Here is a 5,510-nt window from a genome sequence, read left to right as displayed (position 1 = left end):
TTTCTGCAAGTGAAATTAGTTAACTCGAGTTTTAGTCCATTTTTACAGTAAATAACTGGCAACACTGTTGCCAGTTATTTACTGTAAAAATGCACTAAAGCTAATAAGTTTTATTATTTTTTTAGTTAACTCGAGTTTTAGTGCATTTCTACAGTAAATAACTGGCAACAGTGTTGCCAGTATTTTACTGTAAAAAAACCTGGTAAGGTCTAACAGTGTGGGGTGAATTGGAAAAACATTGTAAAAAAAAAAATAATCTGTTCTTATCAGTTTAATATCTGATACGTGCCCTACCCGGGCACCATATATTAAATTGATTTTTGGTCCTGGGAGATGGAATAGGGGCTTGCTCCGTCCACTCCACGCATCGACCTGGTATTGCAGTACTTCTGGGAACGGTGCACCCTCCTAAAGTGTTCAGTGAAAGAAATGTAGTGGTCTTGTGTGGCAGAAGGTGATAATGGAGCTAGTGTGAGTGGGTGTTGTAGGTGATCATGTGCTATACTAGCCTGGGTAGAATTGTGGTGTGAAAACAAACTGACAGAGGAACAGGGGTTCCTTTTTGTCTTAACATCTGATCCATCCACTTTTCGGGGACGGCGCATTATGTACATTTATGGCTCATGGAGCCGGATGCGGAGCGTGCAAAAAAAAAAAAAAAAAAGCCCCTTTTTTGACTGGCAAACCGCTGGTGAGGATTGGGGAGAGGGGCAGGGTGCTTCTGACTGAAGGCCTGGGAATTCATACTTACCTGGCAGGGGAGACACCATGATCAGGAAGGTGGTTCACCCAGGGCGAGGCTCGGCCATTGCACTCTGGGTTGTGCTGACCCCTGCGAATTCCCCAAATGTGGGAATCTCGACTGCATAATTTATGGTAGTGGGGGACTGCGTTCGCGCTCTCCCCTGGACAACACTGGTTAAAAGGGCAGATTGTTAAAGCTCCACTTGAGGTTCTTTTGTTTTGTTTTTTTTCTCCACTTCTTCAATATCCAGAGGCAGTCCAGAGAGTTGAACTGCGGTGGTTGCTCGAGAGATACGAAACAGTCTAGGACCGGTCTGTGTGAGGAGGGTTTTCTTTTTTCTCCTTAATTCTTCAAATAATCTCCAATATTTGACGGACGACTTAGTTCACAGCAGTTGTCCTGGAGGCAAAGTTGTTCGGAATGAGGAGTTCTATCATGTGGTATGAAAACATTGTGCACGTGTGAAACGTCACGTGATATACAGCCACCCATGTTGTGTTTTTTCTGTTTGCAGCGCCACCAAGTGGCCAGTCGCCGCATTCCTCTTCACGTGACCACGGGCTGAGCCCGTACACAGGTGTACCGAGTTGGGTGCAATTGTCTCATTCCGTTGGAGAGTTATAGCCATTTAAGTAAAGCCCGCCTCGCCCACCCCCAACGTTTTGGCGTACCGTCGCCAACGTGGATGGAAATTCCAACTGTTTCCCGATCCCTGTTGGCAGTCAGACTCCAGAGAATCTTTCTGCACCGGTTTGGGTCAGATCGGGCAAAAAACCTAGGACTAGTGTGCAAAAGTAGGTTTTTCAGAAAATCCAAAATACCCGAAAATCTCGCCAGCGCGACCACCCAATCCGAGGCATGCATCTTGTTCGGCTCGAGCCAAGGATTCCGGTGATGTAAGACACTTGGGTCTGCGACCGACGGTCGAGGAGTTACGAGCCATTTCGTACTTTTGATCGCTGCAGCACCACCTTGGGGCCGATCGGGGCGAGCCTTGGTGAGGTTGTAGTACCTGGCCGGTCCTACCATACCTCAGAGTTTCAAGTCTCTACCACGGATGCTTTGGTCTGCCCGCTCACTTTTAGGGCGGAATGTTGATGATCCAAACTCCCAGGTTGCACTCCAGAGTGTCGTGCTGTGCACTCTGTTGTGATCCATTTTCGGTGTCAACCAATCTGAGCTGAGCTTGTTTGCCGGCGACCTTAGACCCTCTCGCCGCGGCCCAGGTGGGCGTGGCCTTTGCCGGCTCCCCCGCCTCGGCGTCGCTGCGTCATCGCTTCTCGGCCTTTTGGCTAAGATCTAGTGGTCTGGTCGGACGTCTGAGACAGCGATCGCCTCTTGTCGGACTTGGTCTCGTGTGTTGCTTGTCACACGGGACATACACCCTTCAGGAGGTACATTGACAAGCGGCTTTTAATTGACGACTCGTTCTACGAGGAATCTTCTTGTTTTAAGGTAAGCAGGTTTTAATTTATTTATTGTATATTTATTGTTGGATTTTAGCCGCAGCAGGCTAGTGGTGCCTCCAACATGTAGGCTGCTCGTGCCGGCATGAGGAGGCACCACAGCGTGCGTTTTAAATTTAAGACAAAGGAGGATGGCACTCTCCAGGCGATGTCCAGGCTGGACTTTTCCAGGAAGTGCATCCAACAGACTCTCAGTTTTAAGGCTATTGATATTAACTGCTTGTTGACTCTGCCCCTGAATCATGGCTTTGATGTTAGTTTTGCTTCTGCTTCCTTGCTAAGTACTTTTTGGGCTCGGTATGAATTGTGTCAAGCCAATTTCTCCATGTTCACTGTGGAAAAACTGACTGATAATTCGCTGAAAGTGGTGATTGTCAGGATGTTTAATGAAACAGTTAGTGGAGAGGACATTGCTGTATGGTTGGCAAGATATTGCTCTATTCGTGGTCAACCAGTCAAGGTTTTAGATGAAGACGGTATCTGGAGCTGTGCGTGGAGAGTGCCCATTAAACAATGGGCAGATCCCAACAGCTACCATGGCCTGAGTCAAATTCCTTCTATGATTGTGTTGGGAGAGAATAGAGGTTACATCCATTATCAAGGGATGCCCAAGCTATGCCGCAAGTGTGGCCAACTTGGGCATCTCGCCGAGGCGTGCCAAGAAGTAGTGTGTAGGAAGTGCAGAAAAATTGGACACTTTTGAAGAGTGCAAAAATGGCAGAAAGTGCAACCTCTGTGGAGAATCATCCCATCTCTACAGAGACTGCCCTCAAAGCTTTGCCAACAAGCTAAAAAACAACAAAATGGCCGCCCCACCCAAAGACCAAACGATAAAGGAGGCGGGCCCTGAGGTTTTGGCGGGAAATTCAAATCCTCAGCCAGCCTCAGGGATTGGACCGGAAGAAGGAAGTGGGGCGGCCACAGGGGCGGAGTCAACTCGAACAGCTGGTCAGGGGGAGGAAGCCAATCGTCAAAATGACAACGGTAAAGAAGAGGTGGACGACAAAGAGGAGGAAACGGCTTCCTCTCTCGTCACCGTGTCTGAGGCTAGTGGGTCAACTAGTGGGAGTGAGACAGATTCTTCTCTTCCCAATGCTCAAGTGCAGAAAAGAACTGCGAGATTTCCTCTGGTCCAAACAGAGGAGAAAAAGCTGTGGGTAGCTCACCGGCTAGATAGTTCCCCCATGGAAGATCTAGACTGTGTGTGGCCCACAGACTCTCCTAATGAAGTATCTTTTCTGCATTTTAAGCTAAGAACATCAACGCCAAAGGCTTCGCAAGAGGTTCTCTCTGTGAGCCCTGAGACGTCAAGCACTTTCCTTCCTGATCCCAGGGTTTCTGGGCAAAAGGAAAGGCAAGTGCAACAAGAAATAACATGATTTTAACGATACCTCTGTAGTCCCCTCTTGATGCTTTTAAATGTCTCATATTATTTTTACCATACTGCTCATGGCTCTCACTATCTCCACCATCAATGTGAGAAGTGTGAGGAGCAATATTCGAGCACAGAGCGTTTTATCCTTTTTAAAATCTTTTAAGTCAGATGTGTTTTTATTACAAGCATGTGGCCTGCCTTTTTTAACTAATTACAGGATGTGGGAGGAGATTTGGACCCCAGGAGTTTCCATCTGGAGCGGGTCCAATTTTAACAAAAATGACGGTGTCGCTATTTTAATCAAAAATCCCAATATTTTGGTGAAGGGCAGCACTGTGGTGAGGGATGGGCAGGCAATTTTAGCTAATCTGACTTTTTTAGGTAAGGATTTTAACGTTCTTAATGTTTATGGTTTTACGGAAAAACAAGAACGATATGAGCTTTTAGAAGAATTGCAACCCCACATGCTGGGTAGGGCTCCCCTAGTGGTAGCAGGGGATTTTAACTGTGTTTTAACTCAGAGAGATAGGAAGAGGGTAGAAGATTTTAAAATGGACAAAACATCGGTTTTATTGCAAAATTTAGTGAGGGATTTTAACTTAGTTGACTGTTTTAAAACATTGCATCACAGAGAGGAGGGCTTCACCTGGTTCAGTGGTGACGGCACCAGGGCCTCTCGAATCGACTACATTTTTACAAGGGACTGCCCGCCAACCGATGCTACATTATCCCCCCCTCTTTTTTTCTGACCACATAATGCTATCCTGCACCCTTTCACTGCTCTCGGGTGTGACAGTAGGGGGAGGGCTGTGGAAGTTGAACTGCTCTCTGTTGGAGGATGAGGAAGTCGTTAGAGAATACAGAGAGCAGTTCAACCGATGGCAGACCCTCCAAGACTTTTTTGACTCACGAGCACAGTGGTGGGAAATGGTAAAGGAAAGGACGAGACAGTTTTTTAAGAAAATAGGTAAAGAGAAAAAGAAAAAGAAAACAGACGCACGATGGGGTTGCAAAAAAGACTACAGAGGTATTTTTATCTTTTAAATAGTGGGTTTGATTTTAGTGAAGAAATCAAAGAGGTTAAAAAAAGAGATGTCGGAACTAGTGGAGGTCAAAAGCAGAGGCATTATTTTTAGGAGCAAAGAGAGAGAAATCGAGGAAGGCGAAAAATGCACTAGATACTTTTTCAAGAAAATCATTGATAGAGGTGGAGCAATAGTCAAATTGAGAAATAAAGAAGGAGAAACAAAGAGAGAATGAAGGGCACTTTATGCCACTTTGAGTGATTTATTGCCCTCATAAAAATAAGCCCCGCCCCCTTTTTTACCCCTCCCGCTCACTTCCGGTCTGACCGCGTGACCGTGGGAAATTCCCACGGTCTCCCCTCCTCTTCCCACCCACCAACACCCCTCACCACCACCACCACTTCTGGACTGGTCACGTGATCGTGGGAAAATTTTCCCACGATACGGAACCCCTCACCACCACCAATTCCGCTTCTGGAGAGGTCATGTGATCGTGGGAAAATTATCCCACGAACCACATTTGATGATGTACTTTTACACAATTACACACAGTTTAAAAGTATTAAATAATATTGATTATAATAATAATTATCGATGTTCAAACACTAAAATGTTAAATTGTTTAGACGTAAAAATAAATAATTAATAAACGTTATCAAAATGCATATTAAAACAGCGTGTATTTACATTACATCAAACAATTATTAAAGGATATCAAAACTTAAAAACATAAAAACTGACTTACGTTCTGTTTTGTTGGTGAAAGAAGAACAAAATTATCCCGTTTAAAGATTAATCACCTCCAAAGATTTATCCGGGTTTAAAGATCCATCAGCAAAGATTTATCCAACAGCAACGCTTTATCCAAAAGGTATATATCCAAAACTTTAGAGATATTC

At 45.2% G+C, this 5,510-nt stretch overlaps 1 non-coding gene and 1 pseudogene across 1 annotated transcript; both read left to right on the top strand.

The window, feature by feature from the left end:
* Window positions 1–232: 232 nt before the first annotated feature.
* Window positions 233–409, top strand: LOC148961412 (U2 spliceosomal RNA; annotated as a pseudogene).
* A 334-nt stretch (window positions 410–743) lies between these two features.
* LOC148961411 (U1 spliceosomal RNA) lies at window positions 744–908 on the top strand. Its single transcript, XR_016154327.1, has one exon. It is a non-coding gene; the product is annotated as a U1 spliceosomal RNA (small nuclear RNA).
* The last annotated feature ends 4,602 nt before the right edge of the window (window positions 909–5,510 follow it).

This window comes from Pimephales promelas, unplaced genomic scaffold, assembly GCF_988280905.1.
Source record: "Pimephales promelas unplaced genomic scaffold, fPimPro1.hap1.1 HAP1_SCAFFOLD_52, whole genome shotgun sequence".
NCBI lineage: Eukaryota > Metazoa > Chordata > Actinopteri > Cypriniformes > Leuciscidae > Pimephales > Pimephales promelas.
Note: the sequence above shows the minus strand (reverse complement) of the source record. Positions and strands in the feature narration are given on the sequence as shown.